Raw genomic sequence first — 21,082 nt, forward strand, 5'->3', positions numbered from 1 at the left:
ACTATGATTCAAAACATTATTTTTGATGTTTCTTATATGTTCCAAAACTCGGATTTTTAACATCCGTTTGGTCTTTCCAATGTAAACCTGCCCGCAGCCACAGGTTAACATATATACAACAAATACAGAGTTACAATTGATAAATTGTTTTATACGCATATTTTCTTTAATTAGTGACCCCTTCTCGATATGCGTACAAACTTTACATTTTCCACAGGGATAACAACCTTTTATATCAAGCATATTTCTAGTGGGCTGAGTATTCCTGGGATTCTCAAGCTGGCTTTTTGCTACCATTGATTTTATTGTATTAGATCTTTTATACACAATTCTGGGTTTATCTTCAAGATGTCCCTCTAAAATTGGATCTAATTTTAAAATATGCCAATTACGTTCCATAATCTGCTTGATCTCCTTCTGTTTGTCATTATATTTTGTTACAAACAAACAATCCACCTTATCTGTTTCTTTCGTCTCCCCTTTCTTTTTGTACTTGAGAATTTCATCACGGTCCCCTGATTTGGCTCTCATTAATGCAGACTGAACCAAACTGGGCGGATAGCCCCGTTCTCTAAACCTTGTTACATATATTTCAGCTTGCTCATCAAAAGTGACCATATTCGTACAATTACGTCTAAGACGTAAAAATTGGGAGAAGGGGATGTTATTTTTCCACGACTCCAAGTGGCAGCTAGAATACTCTAAATAACTATTGCTGTCTACTTTCTTGAAGTACGTGGACGTTTCTACATTGGTGATCTCAGGGAAGTTTTCAACACTAATCATTAAATCCAAGAATTCTATCTTGGTTGGTTGAATGTTTGAGGTAAATTTCAGATTATATTGATTGGAGTTTATTTCCTCCATAAAAGTTGTAAATTCGGAGTCTCCTCCCCCCCAAACAATTAAGATATCATCAATATACCGTTTAAACATCCTTATGTTGTCTTTTTTGGAACCAACCAGGGTGGTGGTTTCCCAGTCACCCATGTAGAGGTTTGCCAGGCTTGGGGCACAGATCGTCCCCATCGCCGTACCCCAAACCTGGACAAACCATTCATCCAAAAACTCAAAATAATTATGATCCAAAACAAAAGCCAAACAATCACAGATAAAATCCCTTTTTTCATCGGAAATATCTGGGTCACCATCAAGCACACCCCGGATCACCTCGATCCCTTTTTTATGGGGTATCGAGGTGTACAGGGAGGCGACATCAATCGTGACCCACCTGAAACCAGCTTCCCATTTCACATCTTTTAAAATTTGCAAGAGGTGTGTGGAGTCCCTCACATATGATTCGAGTTTTGGAACATATCTTTTAATGAATACATCAACGTATTCAGAAACTCTCGACGTCAAAGACCCTATGCCGGCGATAATTGGTCGCCCAGGTGATGCTAGCGGGTCTTTGTGCACTTTAGGTAAGTGATAGAAGGTTGCATAGTAAGGTGCAGTATTATACAAATAATTAAACTCCTCTAGGGTAATAACCTTTTGGTCTTTCCCCCTTTTCAACAAAGTATACAATTCCTCTATATAAACTTTAGTGGGATTATTTCCCAACCTCTTATATGAGACCTCATCGTTCAACAATTTATATGCCTCATTCACATAGAACTCACGGTCCATCAAGACTATCCCCCCCCCCTTATCGGCACTTTTTATGACGATATTGGTGTCAAGGGATAAGTTTTTAAGGGCTTCGTGTTCTCGCCTACTTAAATTATTTTGATGAGAAGGTATATGGTTTTTAGAGGATGTTCCTTTCTCATATAAACTCTCAAAATCTCGTTTAACGAGCTGGGAGAACATGTCTATATGTGTACCCTTTGACTCTACCGGGTAGAAAGTTGATCTGGGTCTAAGACCTGAAGTATTTGCCATTCTCACTGGTTGGTCATCATTTTCCCAGTTCCTAATAGGGGCATCTGACTTTCTTAAGAAATGTCTTTTTATAGTCAGTTTTCTTATAAAGAGATTAAGATCAATATATAGATCAAATTTTGTAGGTTGTCTTGATGGGGCAAAAGACAATCCCTTTTTTAACACTTTTGTTTCGACAGGGTTTAGGACTTTTTTAGATAAGTTAAAAATATTAGTGGCCTCCTGTTCTAACGTACGTTCCGAACTTTCGTCTCTCTTTCTATTACGTCCACTTCCTCTCTTTCCCCTCGTCGTCTTTTTTGGCCTACTGGAGTTTGAGTTATTACGGAGGGAGGTCTGTGGCCATACTGGATCGGGTCTTGGCCTAAAAAATTCCTCTCTGAGTAGGTCTCATCATTGACAGATCTTAATCTCTCAAAGCGGTTATTGTGAACATAACCCCTTCTTCGAGTTGAGCTATCTCTTTTAGGATTTTTATTAAAGCGTGGTTTATTAAAAGACCGTGGAGTTCTAGGTTTTCTATATTGGACTTCTCTCCAAGTTTCAAAAACCTCTTGGTTATTATCCTTAGGGTTACGTCTTTCATAAAAGGTTTTATTCCTTATGGGGTCTATCTTAGGTTTTTTTTTATATAAATTATTAGTATTTCTTTTAGCAGTTTCATTATTATCCCCTTTTCGGGCTATGTGCCAGGTTCTCACCTGGTCACTATCATAATCTGCTTTGTCACGAATATATTTCTTGTGTTTGGTCTCAATAATTTTTGACTCTATTTTTGTGACCTTTTGGTCAATCTCACTTTTTTTCTTTTTGAAAGACTCATTTTCTTTTATCAGGTCAATATCTGGTTTTAGAGTTTCCAGATCTTTCTCTATATTAACAAGGGTCTTTTTTTTTTCAATCACTAATAAGCGTATTAGACCAAATGAGCACTCATCTAAAATCTGGTTCCACTCTTTCATGAATTTAGGGTCATCAAAGCCTGATGTGGGTTTTTTTGTAATTCTTAAACCTCGTGGAATTCTACCACAGTTGAGATAGGTGTCTAGGCTTTTTATATCCCACCAGGCTTTGTTTTCCCTTACCAGTAATTTCTCTAATTGAGACATTGTCTCTGGTTTGTTTCCATCTATAATGATGGCCTCTGCATTAGATTGATCATCAGAAAAAATGCGATTACACTCAAGTGACCTCTGTGTTCTAAGGTCACTATTCCTATACATCTTATGTATTTCTCAGATAAATATCAATATAGAAATATTTCAATGAAGCAGCTGTATATCCAATGAATCCAACAAGTACACACAAACAGAGATATATGAAGGATATCAGCGCTACAAATATGTCTCAGTCCAGCAATATAATTGACCAAAAAGTTCAATAGGTCATAAAATTCACCAAGTCCCAGAATATTTGGACTGCAGCACCCTCAGAAAGGAGACTCCCGGGATCCTCAGGAGCAATGGATATCTAGGCAGAAAAGAGGAACAGAGGGGCGCTCCATAGTGCATAAAACAATTTAATATTTAAAAGGCACACAGCACAAAGTACAAGTCATAGGAAATGCTCGTACCAAATAATACATCGGCAGTGGGCTGGATACCACAAGATTTTAGAAATGTTACCAGGCAAGTTCAGCACACCATCCGGAGCACAGTCAGGATACACGCGGCCCACGCTGCTTCTCTTTAGGGGATAAAACAGCGTGCCGGGTCCTTCTGAAGACAGACGGAGGGAAGACAGCCTGGAGTAGACAGCGAGCGTCACCGTAGCCACGCCCCTACGCGTTTCGTGATAACACTTCGTCAGAGGGCGTGGTCTAGGTGCGCTCGCTGCCCCATAGAAAAAGCTGGAAGCATCCAATGAGATTAAACACAAGGATGACAGACACCGGCATCAGCCAGTAAAAGCAGTGTCTCTCAACAAACACTGCTAAAAGAATAAACGGCCAATCCATAAGCCGCTACTCTGATTGGCATTGCTAATGCCCTATCAGAACACAGCCCTAAGGCATGAGTGTCTATGACGTGCCCTATAGCTCCGTCCACACGAGTTCTCTCTCACTGAACTCAAAGGAATAAGACGCCAGCCAATAGGATCGTTTGTATAGCCTGATAGACAGGTCACTTAGCCAATCTCTATGTATCTGTATTAAACATAGGTAGCGTCTTTCTCAATATAAGCGCTGCTGACAGGGTGATTTTAGAGAAAAGTCAGCGCACAAAACTCATAATTACTGGTTCTCTGCATGCTTCCAGCATTTGCTTTTGCCTTCATAGTACAAGCATACATGATTACAATCATTATATGATACAGAAAGTGCAAAAAGTGCGAGTTTAAAATACATAAAAAAACGTGAAAAACTACATATTTCAGTTTCTTATAAAAACGGCAAGTATATAAAAAAATCCATAAAAAATTCATGCTTTTAAAAATGGAGTTATTTCATACCCCTCATTTAACCCTACTGGGGCTAGTGTATTGAGATTTAAAATCCAAAAGGTTTCCCTTTTAATCAGATCCTGGTCTCTATCACCCCCTCTTCTATTGGGAAACACCATTTCAATGCCTTTCACTTTTAGACTCGCAGGATCACTATTATGAAATAGTTTAAAGTGGCGCGGGACACTATGATTCAAAACATTATTTTTGATGTTTCTTATATGTTCCAAAACTCGGATTTTTAACATCCGTTTGGTCTTTCCAATGTAAACCTGCCCGCAGCCACAGGTTAACATATATACAACAAATACAGAGTTACAATTGATAAATTGTTTTATACGCATATTTTCTTTAATTAGTGACCCCTTCTCGATATGCGTACCAACTTTACATTTTCCACAGGGATAACAACCTTTTATATCAAGCATATTTCTAGTGGGCTGAGTATTCCTGGGATTCTCAAGCTGGCTTTTTGCTACCATTGATTTTATTGTATTAGATCTTTTATACACAATTCTGGGTTTAACTTCAGGATGTCCCTCTAAAATTGGATCTAATTTTAAAATATGCCAATTACGTTCCATAATCTGCTTGATCTCCTTCTGTTTGTCATTATATTTTGTTACAAACAAACAATCCACCTTATCTGTTTCTTTCGTCTCCCCTTTCTTTTTGTACTTGAGAATTTCATCACGGTCCCCTGATTTGGCTCTCATTAATGCAGACTGAACCAAACTGGGCGGATAGCCCCGTTCTCTAAACCTTGTTACATATATTTCAGCTTGCTCATCAAAAGTGACCATATTCGTACAATTACGTCTAAGACGTAAAAATTGGGAGAAGGGGATGTTATTTTTCCACGACTCCAAGTGGCAGCTAGAATACTCTAAATAACTATTGCTGTCTACTTTCTTGAAGTACGTGGAAGTTTCTACATTGGTGATCTCAGGGAAGTTTTCAACACTAATCATTAAATCCAAGAATTCTATCTTGGTTGGTTGAATGTTTGAGGTAAATTTCAGATTATATTGATTGGAGTTTATTTTCCTCCAGTGCTGCACCTACCTCCTGATATATATATATATATATATATATATATATATATATATATATATATATATATATATATATCAGGAGGTAGGTGCAGCACTCGATTCTGTAGTTGTAATAAATGACAATACAATGTCTGTTGGATTATATAATCCAACAGACATTGTATTGTCGTTTATTAAATCTACAGAATCGAGTGTCGCACCTACCTCCTGATCTACATTGCTTCATTGTAAGTGCCGGGCCACCAGCAAGCTATCTCTCTCTCTCTGCCCAGCTCTCCGCAAGCAGCTGGGCAGCCCATGTCTCCCTTCCCCGCACTGTTATATGTCCTGTGCATGTGCACCCCCTCTATAGACTAAAGGGGAGGTTCAACAACGCTCATTAAGCAGCGGTCAATCACTGCTTAATGAGCAGCTTAAGGCCCCACGCTTACCTGCTGAACGTCTGCCCCACCCCCACCATCATCGCTGCCTGCATCCCCTCGGTAACATTCCCTCACATTCCCTCACATCAAGAAGCAACCTGCTTGTGACAAAAGGGAAGATAAATCATTTGATGTCGCCGACCATCAAATGTTTTCTTTCGCCTTCAGAAATAAAAGTCTAAACTGTCTCTTATTTCCTTCAGATTCCACCAAAGAGGTGGAAAGAGGCGCTGAAGTCATGTGACATCGGCTGCCCACCACCCATAGGTATTGGCCTGCCTGCAATCCCAGGGGAAAGCCCAGTGTTTTCATGGGAATGCCCATAAAATGCTGGCTGTTCCCCTGCCCAGGGCTGATGTCTGGCCCTGCCCTCCCCTACCTGTATAAAAGCCTTGGTGACTGTCATAGTTGCCAAAGGCGTTCGTACTACGGCCCTGCACGCGTCCCTGCACATGCGCAGACTTACAACATTGGTCCCTATCTGGACTGATCAATGTTGAATCAGGCCCTAAATGTATAATTGAAAATCATATTGTTTCTGACAGATCAAGGAGGCAATATACCGAAGAGAGATAAAGTGAGATAAAGTGAAGAGAGGTAGAGTGGAGAGAGAGAAGTACCAACCAATCAGCCTCTGTCATTTTACAGGATGCAATAAAATATGACAGACGCTGACTGGTTGGTATTTTGGGGTTTATTTACTAAGCATTGGAGAGATATAAAGTGAAGAGAAATAAAGTTCCAGCCAATCACCCCTATAAACATACAGTACAAGGCCACATACATAGTTTAAAGTTATACTAGGAGTAAATACAGCTAAAAGGAGTAACTTCACAACTAGACATACTATGTTGTTGATGGGTGAAAGAAGGTTTTATTTTTGGATGCAGGGTGAATTTTTCTTCATTTTCAACAGTGTTATTTACAGTTCAGTAGGACTCATCACCGTCCAAAATCTGTCCACACATTTGAAAATCCCCCTGTGCAGCGCAACATGATCTTTTACTAAGGTGCTAAGTTGTACCTTCAAGCTAAGTTTACTTCTGCCCCTAAATGAGGTCCCCAGTGTAATGTGCATCACCACTTGGTCCATTTACTTTGAATTTAAACAATCTGAGCTTGTATTGTTAGAAGCAGGGTTCAATTATTCAGGCACGACTCAGAAAAGCATAAAGCCCTGAGAGAGACATTGTGGCTTCCCTTACTTAGCTGCAGCCTGTGTTTGCAAAAACACTTAACTGTTTGCTTTACAAATAATATACACTGCTGTGACATTGCAGGTCTGTAACCCAGTTGACACAATCCAATAGTCAGACCATAATAAAAAGGATAATTGTCCTGAATCTTTTTTTTTCTTCATGTTTTTAATATATTGAGTGGGGGAGAGGGTATGGGGAAGAGGTTCATGCACAAGCAGATACATTAATGGTAGGTAAGTATTCAGTGGCGGTTTTTACCTATGGGACTCATACAGTGGGGTGAGTGCAACATAGCATTTTGCGCTATTCTACGCTACGCTCACGTTGTGGACAGATTGAACCATTGTGATTTACATTTTTCAGAAATTTTCAGAGGTCTCCTACCTGGCAGACAGATATTTATACATATAGAGAGAAAGTAGACTGCGCTAGAAATAATAGTAGATTTAATAAAAATGGACAATAAAAACACAATTAGACATGAAAGAACAGAAAAATATATAGCAGACAATAATCCTTAAAATCACTGTAAATCCACAATAGTTACAAATGTAGGCAAATGAGTGATGTCACTATAATGTCATCCCTCGAGTTAGAGAGAGTCTAGAAAGATGCCCTTTTCCTAATTATAGCAAATTTAACCAAAACCGGCTGCGCTTTAAATGTAAATGAGAACAGATGAAATTTTAAATGATTAATGGAATTTTCAATTTAATGGATGAAGATGAATGTGAATATGTATGAACACAGTTCCATTAGTGGTTAGCAAACAGATGAGTGAATAAGTCCTTTATGTTAGTAATAGTTCTATGAGATTAGTGAAGTATGTGCACAGTACTGCCAATTATCAAATCAGCATGGGTATAGATACCACTTCAAAAGCTGTTATTAGTTGCAGGCTTGCCACTTCCTATCATTCAGCCCAATGGAAGGCACTTTCTTAGAGGGGTCCTCACCAAATCAGTGAAACTTTTCTGGTAACGGTTTCCGGACATTTTGTGTCATGCACTGTGTACAGGGTATGGAATCCTTCAAGGGGTTAAATGACCTTTGGAAATTCAGGGCAAAAAGCTGGTACCAGGTAGGGGCCCTGAGGCTTTTCTCCACCTCTCACAATCAACAACTTCCTCAAAGAGCAGTGTTGTAAATATATATATATATTGTCAATATATATGGCCTGCACTCCGCTAACAATTGGTAATGGACTGGGTGCCCTCCCTGGAAGTGAAAGCTCACTCCAATATAGCAGCATGTAAATGGGTGGCACTCCAAAAAGAACAACTCAGCAGCCAAATATGGTGAACCGACGTTTCAAATGTATTGTCACATTTTTCATCAGGGTGTCACACCCTGATGAAAAATGTGACAATACATTTGAAACGTCGGTCCACCATATTTGGCTGCTGAGTTGTTCTTTTTGGAGTGCCACCCATCTACATGCTGCTATATTGGAGTGAGCTTTCCAGGAGAATTTCCAACTTTTTTCCCCTATCCCCTCCCCTGTTGGAGGGTGGGACATGGTCTATAATGCGGCGTCTGATGGTCGAGACACTGTGGCCAGCTATGGCGAAGTGCCTGGCCACAGGTTGTTCACTGGTTCCTTTTAACAATGCGGCTTTTATTGAAGACCTGTGCATAGCCATTCGTTTGCGGAATTGTCATTCTGTTTTCCCGACATATTGTAGCGAACAGGTTGGGTACCCTGGCACCCAGGGGCCTGAATGAGTATCTGGGTCTCAGTTGTTTTTTATGAAAATAATCAACATATTGAATTTTACACATTGGCAGTCAGGATCCATTATGGTGTGCAAAATGCCTCAGCATATCTATGCCTCTAACATTAAACCCTCCTATACAGGAAAATATGCAAAACAGTTATAGTTAACCCACGTGAGGCACTTTATATACATCTATAGTCGAGGGTCATAGGAGAGGTTAGTTTGGGATCACAGGATAAGCTTAGCTGTAAAATAATATGACTAGCAGAGCTAACCATCCAGTATGGAGTGATCTTAGTTAGGGCCTTCAGGAAACTGAGGCAAATTCTTTTGAGATAAATTTTAGGGGGAAACACTGATGATACATTTGAGCACGGGATTTTTATACTAAGAGCCACTATATAACACGAGTAACGGGCCATCAGAGATAGTGAGTGAACAAACATGTCACGTTTTTATGTTTGAATATTTTGCACATATATATGGACGCAGGTCGTCCTCCTATTGTATTAAGTTTTATTATATTTGCACAAATGTTTGACACCACGGACTCTGTAACCATGTTACCCTGTATTGTTGTTTGCACAGGTTGCCAGGGAAACCGTGTACAGCACCGCGACGTCACTTCCGGGCGACCGAGGCTGACGCCAGGAAGACGGAAGTTGGAAGATCAGCGGCGTCTGCACTGACCTGAGCTCCTATAAATATGGTGAGTGTACACGTATATAACTGTTCTTGATAAAAGCGCTACGTGCGCTGAAACGTTGCACACAATAGCTGCCTCTGTGTTGTTATTCGTGACCGAGTGCCGCCATCACCGCATACCTACATATGACCACTGCAGTCCGCAGCGGGTCACAGAGGAAGGCACCGGTCCAAGTATCCTTATATCGTGAGTGCCGGGGACCAACCGCAAGTATTATATATATATATATATATATAAAATGGAGAAGGCCTGGCACTCCCGAAGCTGGGTCCGAATACCCCGGTGCCTTCCAGGACAGGTAGGTAGAGGAATGGAAGAGGCGGCACTCAAATGGGATTTTTCAAAAGTGTATTGTGGCAAAAGAAAGGACCAACGTTTCGGGGTCTTAATCACCCCTTTGTCAAGGTGCAAGTGGAAATCCAATTGCACCTTGACAAAGGGGTGATTAAGACCCTGAAACGTTGGTCCTTTCTTTTGCCACAATACACTTTTGAAAAATCCCGTTTGAGTGCCGCCTCTTCCATTCCTCTCTCTCTCTCTCTCTCTCTCTCTCTCTCTCTCTCTCTCTCTATATATATATATATATATATATATATATATATATATATATATATATATCCAGATTGTAAAGCAGCACTCTCAATATTCATATAAATTCTTGCTGGGGTGCCAGTAAGCCCAGGCTTCACAGGTAAAGTCCTATGTATGCCAATACATATCCAAAGTTTGGGAACAGTTATTCCACAGAGCGCACTCACCAGTCTTGATACAGTTTAAAACTTTCAAGTTTATTCCATCCTTTTAAAATCCAACATAGTGGTCGACGTTTCGAGTCACAACAGGACTCTTTTTCAAGACCTCGATACAGCTCAGTCTCCTGCTGACAGTGATGCACTGAGGCATCCCCACCCAGGTTTAAATGCTACACACTCCGCCCATCAGGGCTATTATTAGCCAATCAGATAGTGCTAGTTATTATCAGTATAACCTCTAACAGCTGAATATCATAAACATAAACATACCGTGTCAGCAAACTCCCGCCGGTCACTGTTATCCGGCGTGCGTTCCACAGCCTGTAAGCAACGCTGCCATCACTTCCGGCTAGCGTGCGTTCCACTATAAGGAAGTGGTTACGGTAAGCTGAGAGGAGAGCGACGCCCGGTCACATGGCTGACGCCGGGCATGACGCCGCATGCGTTCCAGCTCTAACCCGGATGTAACGCTCTGATCGGGCTATGCGTTCCATTTCTAATGCGGAAATGGTTTTTATATTGCTTTTAGCATTTAAACCCACGGCAAGTGTGTATATGCAAGCAAAGCCCTGAGTAGGGAACCCCATCATCACTGCTAGAACAAAACATATTCCACATGTTATTAAAATTTTTTTAAAAACATATAAATTGCGTAATCCATGAAGAGGGGACCACACAAAAATTCTGTACAGTCAACCTCAAAAGGGAGCACGCAATCTGCTGTCCAGTACTCACATATCCCATAGGTAATCTATTAACTCATATTTATACCAACAAAAAGATAACAGGAGAAAGCAAAAAAATCAGAACTTATAATAATGAATAAATTAATAATAATAAAACTTAGAAAAAACCTAGCCATTGAGTATTATGAACATGATTGCACAAATAGTGGTCACTATAATTCACCATCAGTATTCTTCTCATTCAATCCTCTTGGTGAGATAGTGTCCAAATGGTGTATCCAATAAGCCTCCCTTTTCAGGAGAGCTAGTCCACGATCACCACCCCTCGGATTTGGTGCTATCCAGTCGATGATCATATAGCGAAGACTGGCGACTTGGTGTTTTTCTTTTAAGAAATGAGCCGCTACGGGTTTGTCCGTACTACCCGTGGACAGTGCTTCCCGGATTGTATATCTGTGCTGACTCATTCTTTCGCGCAAAGTCCTTATCGTCTTCCCTATATACATCAGCCCACAGGGGCATGTGAGAAAGTATACAATGTGGTCCAGAAGACAGTGCAACTTGTGTTGTAGCAGAATCTTTTTCCCACTATGGGGATGGCAAAAATATTTTCCAACAATTAGACCCTGGCAGGTAGTGCAGCCAAGGCATTTAAAGCAACCCTTCTTCTTCGTTAACCACATAGTATCCACCTCTGTGGTATGCTTACTACTGGTACGGTAAAGAGTGTCTTTTAGGTTGCGTCCTCTAGTGATGCTAATCAGAGGTCTGGTGTTCTGTAGCTTTTTGAATGCTGGATCCGTTGCTATCAGATGCCAATTGTTTCTCAAAGACTTCTGCGTGGTACCCAGATTGGTGTCACAATGTATATTCAGTACCATCCTGTCTTCTTTGGACTTTTGTATTTCAACTGTATCATTTTGGTGAGTGGCTCTGGCTTTCATTAAGCTTTTTTGGACATCATGCTTGTTATAACCCCTCGACAGGAACCGGTCGACACACTCTTGTAGCTGGGTCTCGGCATGTTCTGGTTCAGAATTATTTCTCAATACCCTTAGGAACTGGGATACTGGCAGATTGGACTTTAATTGGGGGGGGGGTGACTCGTCGGCCAAAGTAGGGTATTGCGGTCAGTTTCTTTCCTGTATAAGGTATAATGTAGACCCTTAGTGTCCCGAAAGATTGTCACATCCAGGAAACTGACTTGTAGAGGGTCACAGGTGGCCGTAAAACGGACCGGACTGTCCATGCTGTTCAGAGTCTCTACCATTTGATAGAAAGATGTACAATCCCCCCTCCAGATCACGAAAATATCATCTATGAAACGTTTAAAATACAGTAAATTTTAATGATACATTGGAATGATATTACTGCGTTCATAGGAGTCCATGTACAAGTTGGCATAGCTTGGGGCCACATTGGACCCCATAGCTGTGCCAGCCAACTGGGTGTAATGCATGCCCTCGTACATGAAGTGGTTTTCTCTCAAAACAATCTCTAGAAGAGAGATCAAAAACTCAGTTGGGGGTCCCCCCTCAGCCCTAAGGCTTAGTGCTTCTCTAACTGTTTCTTTACCATCACAGTGCGGTATGATCGTATAGAGCGAGCACACGTCCAGTGTGCCCAGTACAATATTATCTGGAAGGATTCCTATCTGGTCCAAATCTTTCAATAAGTGGCCTGTGTCTTTAAGATAAGAACCTGTATTCCTGACCAGGGGTTGCAAATGGTAGTCCAAATATTTCGCCAGGGGTTGTAAAACAGAGCCCCTGGCCGAAATAATGGGCCTACCAGGTGGGTTGTCAAGTGTTTTGTGCACTTTAGGTAATGTGTAGAGCACCGGACAAACCGGATGCTCTACCGTTAGAAAGGCCAATTCATCCTCATCTATCCATCCTTGGTCATGGCCAAGGACTAGTAATGAGTCAATTTTAGTTTTTACAGTCAGCATAGGATTCTTAGGGACCCTCTGATAGGTCATTTCATCAGACAGTTGCCTCAGAACTTCTCTATTGTAGGTGGAGAAGTCCTGCAGAACAACTGCTCCGCCCTGCAGAACAACTGTTCCTTATTATCAGATTGTTGTTATTTTTTAAGGATGTCAATGCTTGTCTCTCCACCGAGCTTAAATGATCAAAGGTCTTTTTGTAATTTGTTGCAGAACGTTTACAATCCCTATCTACAACCCTCAGAAAAGTTTTTAAACTTGCATTATATGACAGGGGATCAAAGCGGCTAGCTCTTTTGAAGGGTTTGATGGCCGTTGTCCTCCGTAGAGGGTCTGGTGGTTTGCCATCAAAATATTCACGAAGCCGCATCTTCCTACCAATTTTGTAGTGATCTATCGACCACTTAAAAGAATCATGAGGGTTCGTGGGTATAAATGACAAACCTTTGAGTAAAAGGGACTCTTCTACTTGTGTCAGTGTATGGGAGGACAAATTAAAGATTAATTCCTGGTCGATCTGCTGCCCCTTGGGCGACCTCTTCCTCTTCCGCCCACCGTGCCTCGGGTGCGCTCTTTTCTTCCTTTTGGACCATCTCTCAGGCCCAAGCCCTGTCCTAAAAAAGGAACCGCGGCTGAGCGAGTAGAGGCCCCTGAGGGTGGCAGCATCTCACCGGATTCTTCTGATGAGGAGTAAGAATTAAACCTATCAGTGCTGTCTTCATTTCTAAAGTGTTGGTCCCTATATCGGTTTCTGAATCTCCCCCCTGGGTTACCCCGGGATCTTTCTTCACCAGCTAGCCAGCGATAAACGCTGTGTTGCTGGTAATCCTGTTCAACTTGTTCTAATTTCTTCCGCTTAAAGGCTACCAACTCTGTCTTGTATTTCTCTACTTGTTCCTGTAATCGGCCCAACCAATCATCATTCTTGTCACTTTTAAGTATTGTTAATGATTCTTTTTCCAAATTCTTAATTTCAGTTTTAATTTTAGCCAGTTCACCACCCACCTCCTCAATAACCAAGGCTATTAAATCCAAAGAACATTTATTTAATACCCCACACCATCTGACACAGAAACCAAGGTTCCTGTGACCGATAGTGGGGGTATTAGCGACTCTAAAGCCGCGTGGAACTCTCTTTCTCCTATAGTAGTCTGACAAGAATTGCCCATGGAGCAATAAATCAATTTCCCGTTTCTTAAGTTTCATGAGTTTATTGAATCTGTCTAGGGGTGTCTGAGAAGGGAGCTTGTCAAATTCTACTTCTGAGAATAAAAATCTGTCTACTTCATCATCGGTTAGACTTATCTGCACATTCTCTGCATCGCTGAGCATGTTCTCATCCAGGATACCAATGCCTGCAGCCATGTTGAGAATCTGTATTACCTATGCGGTATCTCAGTACCTTTTATGTGAGTCTGGACAACAGCTAAAACCAATTATACTTCCAATACAAAAAGAAAATGATGTTTAATCCCACCAAACAACAGACTGACCAAATCTAGTCAAAAAATCTCAAAAAATTGCAAAAAATATTTGAAAAAATTCCAAGACTTCCAATCTATAAATTTTCAAATGGGTGCACTTTAAAGAGCGACCTAAGCAAGTCCTCCAATATATCCAGATTGTAAAGCAGCACTCTCAATATTCATATAAATTCTTGCTGGGGTGCCAGTAAGCCCAGGCTTCACAGGTAAAGTCCTATGTATGCCAATACATATCCAAAGTTTGGGAACAGTTATTCCACAGAGCGCACTCACCAGTCTTGATACAGTTTAAAACTTTCAAGTTTATTCCATCCTTTTTTTTTTTTTTTTTTAAACGTATTTTTTATTTTATTGCATACCAAGAGAGAAGTGATTGGAACCAAGGAGGAAATAGGTCCCCAACATTTCATTTCATACATTACATCTCATGGCATATATTACATAATTCATTACATACATTATTTTATTACAAATTGCAAGACAAACACTATGTGCCCCCCCCCCTCCCCCTCCCTCGCCTGTTGGCCCTACCTAGCACTATTGTCGTAGTAAGGGTCACTTAATTAGTTAGTTAAGTATCTATAAGACCTTATGTTCTATTTAGTTTATTTATTATAAAACAGTTTCATGTGTTTATATTAAATCAACGTGCAATGTGTATGTGCGGAGTTCTCACTGTGCTTACAACTCATTATTATTTATTTATTTGTTTATTTATAAATATATATACATATATATATATATATTTTATTTATTTATTTTTTGCCGCGGACTTCTCTTAGTCTATATTTGTGATTCCTTTAATTTTCCTCTATTTTTTTTTAATTTTTTTTTTAGTGTGTAATTGACTATGATCTTCGTGTAACTAAAGTCATACAGTGCAATGTGCTAGAGTCTATTTTGTGTATCATTTAGTGTTTATAGCTATACCTTATTAACCTATATGCTAGTGCATTTTTTTTTTTATATTTATTAGGTTATACAATCTTCAAATAAGGGTGTAGTAATTATATATCATTTGTTCATCGTGATTACAACTCCGTGCTGCCTCTTATTTGAGTCCTTTTTTTTTTTTTTTTTTATAATTATAAAAACATGTCTCTACTTTGGTCCACTGGGGAGATGAATCCTCTCTTTATTGACCCTAAATTGCTATGTGCTGGCGTGTGTTATATCCTGTGTGTCACTTAGTCTTTTCATCTGCATTTTTTTTTTTATAAATATAAATCATCGTGGTATGTGTTTGGGTCTTTTGTCCACCCCATGTTGTTAACTATATTTATGTTATGATGTTGGGGAAGAGTTTTGTCCAACGATGCCACACTTAGTGGTATTTAGATAGTGTATTTCTTCTGATATGTAGGGGTTTTTCCTGTTTGTATGTGTAGTTGACCAATGCCTTCCAACATGCTGGATTCGGTCCAGTCTTGGCCATCCAACTCCTGGCAATAATTACTTTTGCCAAGGAGCAAAGGTTATTAATATATTGCTGGTCTCCGGGCTCAAGTTGCCGTACTTCCAGGATGTTAAGAAGGCAACCTCTTATGGTCAGTGTTGCTCTTGGGATACCCGAATCTACTAGTGTTTGGATGATTTCTTCCCAGAACCTGGACACATATTGGCATTGCCATAGAAGGTGGAGAAACGTGCCCGGGCTGGTGATGCATTTAGGGCACATTTCTGATGTCCTCCCTTTGAATTTAACCAGGCGAGTTGCCGAAAGGTATGATCTGTGAAGTATAAAAAATTGAACCTGTTGTGTCCTTAACGCACTTGTGGCCTTGTTAGTCCTGTTCACTGCCACTCTCCACTCCTCCTCCCCAATTGGTCCTATATCCTGTACCCATTTTACCCTCAGCTCCTCCATGCTCTCCTTACCCTTATCCTGATTAAACCGTCTATAAGTTCTGCTAACTAATTTCCCCCCCCCCCCCCGGCTCCAATGATCTTTTTTATAGGGGACTCACAGAGTATTGGATACTCTCCCTGGAACTGGGCTGTCAAAGCTGCCTTCAGCTGTAAGTAGCGGTATAGATATACCATGGGGAGGCCAAATTCAGCTTTTAATTCTGCAAAGGTTTTTATACGGTTCTGGGAGTATACCTGACCTAAAGTTGTTATGGAGTACTTGCTCCATACTTCCTTAATTTGGAGCGATTTTAACTCTTTGAATGTCTCAGAGTCATCCAATGGATGTGCTGGATCTATGCCTGGTATATTTAAGAGTTTTTTGGCCTCCTGCCATATTTTAGTGGCTTGCCGCATTATCGGAGGGTCCACTTCATAAATACACGGCTGAAGGATTCTATTTTTGGCCTGACACCGTGGCGTAGCCAAGTCTACCACCGCCGTTGCCATATCGCTATCCTCGTTCTCTGTGAACCATGGACGTAATTGTGATAGTTGGGCAGATACATAATACGTGCGGAAATCTGGGAGCCCCAGACCCCCCGCCCCCCTGGCCACCATTAATTTATTTAGCTGCACCTTAGGACGGGCGTTATGCCAAATGAATGATGAAAGTTTACTATTTAGCTTCCTAAACATGGTTTTCGTTAGGAATACTGGGGATTGTTGAATTAGATACAATAATTGTGGAAGTACCACCATTTTAAGCAAATTGATCCGCCCCGTTGCTGACAATGGTAGCTTACTCCATGTTTTGAATTTGGCATCCAGTCGATTCATCATTGGGAGGATATTCAGGTGGACAAATTCCTCCGAGTTACGGGATATCTGGATCCCTAAGTACTTAACCCCTTCCCGACATTTGACGTACATTTACGTCATGGTCGGGAAGTACTTCCCGACACATGGCATAAATGTACGTCATGGGTTAAAACTGTCACCGCGTCTATAGACGCGGTGACAGTTTGGAGATGTCTGCTGTCCCTGACAGCAGACATCCCCCCTCGCCGCCCGGGGGGGGCAGGGGTGCCCCCCCCGGTCGGCGATCGCTGTGATTGGCTGTTCAAATCTGAACAGCCATTCACAGCGTTTCCTGTGTTACCGGCGGCTAAGCCGCTCGGTAACACAGAAAACGGTGGTGATCGGTGCAGCACCGATCACCACCGATGAGCAGCACCCCCCTCCCACCCACCCGGCACTCACCCGGCAGCTCCCACAGGTCCCCCGGCAGCAGCAGCAGCACGCCAGGTCCCCCGGCAGCAGCAGCAGCACGGATCCTCAGCGCACGCAGCGCTTCCCCCCTCCCACCCCAGCAATGAGTTAAAAAAATAAAAATAAGGTACTGAGATATATATATATATATAAATATATATATATATATATATATGTGTATGTGTATATATATATATACACACATATATGTATGTGTATATATGTATATATATATACACACATATATATATGTATATATATATATATACACAGATATATGTGTGTATATATATGTGTGTGTGTATATATATATATATATATATATATATATATATACACACATACATACATACACACACACACACACACACACACACACACATATATATATATATATATATATATATATATATAGAAAGATATTCCCGACATATGACGTATATATACGTCATGGTCGGGAGGTACTTCCCGACCGAAGACGTATATATACGTCATGGTTTTAAACTGTCACCGCGTCTATAGACGCGGTGACAGTTTGGATATGTCTGCTGTCCCTGACAGCAGACATCCCCCCTCGCGGCGATCGCTGCGATTGGCTGTTCAAATGTGAACAGCCAATTGCAGCGTTTTCTGTGTTACCGGCGGCTAAGCCGCTCGGTAACACAGTGATCGGTGGTGATCGGTGCTGTTAAGTACAGCACCGATCACCACCGATCGCCAGCCCCCCCCCCCTCCCACCCGGCAGCCCCCCTCACTCCCACCCACCCGGCTGCCGCAGCGCCAGCACCCCTCCCACCCCCCCGCCAGCTGCAGCGCCAGCCCCCCTCCCAAAGCTGGTGACCAAAATGGGGTCACTTGTGGGGGGGTTCCACTGTATTGGTGCTTCGGGGGTCTTGCTAATGCGACATAGCACCCACCATTCATTCCACCACCAAAAATCACTCCTTCCCTTCTGAGTCCTGCCATGCACCCAACTGGTATTTTTTGGTCACATGTGAGGCATTGCCGTACTCGGGAGAAATTGGGGCACAGATTTTGGGGTGCTTTGTATCCTTCATTCCTTGTGAAAATGAAAAATTTTGAGCCAGATCTGCATTTTTGTGTAAAAAAATGTAATTTTTTACAGAAAAATGCAGTTCTGGCTCAAAATTTTTCATTTTCAAAAGGAATGAAGGATACAAAGCACCCCAAAATCTGTGCCCCAATTTCTCCCGAGTACGGCAATGCCTCACATGTGACCAAAAAATACCAGTTGGGTGCATGGCAGGACTCAGAAGGGAAGGAGTGATTTTTGGATTTTGCAGCACAGATTTTGGTGGAATGAATGGTGGGTGCTATGTTGCACCAATACAGTGGAACCCCCCCACAAGTCACCCCATTTTGCAAACTACACCCTTCAGGGAATTCATCAAGGGGTATAGTGTACATTTCAAACCCCCAGGGGTTTCACCAATTTTGATACAACTGAGCTGTGAAAATGAAAAATTATTTTTTTTTATTTTCACTGCCCAGTTGTACCACAATTGGTGAAACCCCTGGGGGTTTGAAATGTACACTATACCCCTAGATGAATTCCCTGAAGGGTGTAGTTTGCAAAATGGGGTCACTTGTGGGGGGGTTCCTAACTTTTAGCATCTTATGGTGCCTAAAAACCTACATGGTGCCTAAAAAATAATCTCATAAAAAGGAGGCTCCAAAATCAAGTAGGTGCTCCTTCTATTATGAAGCCTGTGGTTTGGTCACCGTGCACACTAGGGCCACATATAGGATATTTATGAAAACCAAAGAATTGGGGGAATCAATTTTTAGTCACATTTCTCTAGTAAAATCTACTGTATTCGTTAGAAAAATGTATTAAAATTGAAACTCTGCAAAAAAAATGAAATTTTGAAATTTTACCTACACTTTGTTTTAATTCCTGTGAAACACCTAAAGGGTTAACAAACTTCCAAAATGCTGTTTTGAATACTGTGAGGGGTGCAGTTTTTGAAATGGCATCATTTATGGGGGTGTCTCACATACAAGTCCCTCAAAGTCACATCAGAACTGAACTGGTCCCTAAAAAAATCAGTGTTTGAAATTTTCTTGAAAATTTGAGAATTTGCTATTCATATTGTAAGCCTCCTAGTGTCCAAAGAAATTAAAAGGAAGTTGAAATAATGATGGAAATATAAAGTAGACATATGGTCTATGTTAGTTATTAACTATTTTGAGTGGTATGATTATTTGTCTCACAAGCAGAAAATTTAACATTTTGCAAATCGCTAAATTTTCCATTTTTTCACGACATTTTGGTATTTTTCACAAAAAAACACAGACTGTATCGACCCAAATTTACCACTAATTTGAAGTACAATGTGTCACGAAAAAACAATCTCAAAATCACTGGGATAAGTAAAAGCAAAAAAAAGTTATCCCCACTTAAGTGAGACATGTCAGATTTGAAAAAAATGGCTCTGTCAGGAACGCAAAAACTAGCTCTGTCAGGAAGGGGTTAAATCTAGTTACCCAAGCCAATGGGAGTGGGGGAGGGAGCGACCGGACCGAGGATGTACCCAGATACAGGATATGGGATTTGCCCCAGTTGATTTTGAAACTGGAGTGTTTTCCAAAATCAGAGATTAGTTTCAAAACTGTTGGGAGTGATGCCCTATAGTCAGACAGGTAGATTAATACATCGGAGTGATGTAGTATCTGTAAGGCTGGATAAGCAGCAATGATGATGTAACCAATAAATGTGATAAAATAAATATTTTATTCGATATAAATGGGTGTAAATACACCATATGGGGTGCGGGTGGAGGGAGGGATGGGGGATGGGAATGTGGAAAATGGGGCTCTCTGCAGGGGTGCAGGAGGGCGGGTGCTGGCTAACACTAGCCTGAGTCCAGATGGTCACATTTATCACATTTATTGGTTACATCATCATTGCTGCTTATCCAGCCTTACAGATACTACATCACTCCTATTTTCAGTTTAAAGCCAGAGCGCTAGTCACCCCCGTATCTCTAACATTGAACCCAGGTTTGGACAAACCAGACTGAGCAGCCGGCACCCAGGCAGAGCGCCCATCTCCCTCTTTCTCTCTCTCCTGACCACCCATTGTCCGAGGAGTGTGGCAGCTAGCCCTTATAGGTCCCATAAACATAGACAACTTATGGGGATCACAGATTTCAGATTGGATAGGGACAAAAGAGCAGATGCTGAAATCCAGAACATCTTGTCCACACAAGATACAATTCACCCAGCAGAATTTTACACACAATTCAGACAGCTAGAAGCCCTACTACAAAAGGAAACCAAAATATGGTGGGATAAAAGGATTTTGGGGTGGTACCTGGAGAATAACATTGTTCCCAAGGGTCTAAGAATAAAAAAGACACCAGCCCACCATTCAGATGACCAACAGTTCATGACAGACTGGAGAAACATTCTTCATAACTGTTCAAAAGAACTCATAAAACTAGTCATTCAGAAACATGACTCAGATTTACTAAACATTAACACAGACATAGAGACAAAAAATCAGCTACTTCTACCACTAACATCAGAAAAGGGTTTCACACAAATTGAGAATATTACCAAAAACAGACTCAGTAAGACAGAGGACCTACTCATTAAAAACAAATTTAAAAAGATTCTCAGAGACATCAAACCCAACAC

The sequence above is a fragment of the Crinia signifera genome, chromosome 4 (assembly GCF_055691185.1).
Source record: "Crinia signifera chromosome 4, ASM5569118v1, whole genome shotgun sequence".
In the NCBI taxonomy this organism is placed as follows: domain Eukaryota; kingdom Metazoa; phylum Chordata; class Amphibia; order Anura; family Myobatrachidae; genus Crinia; species Crinia signifera.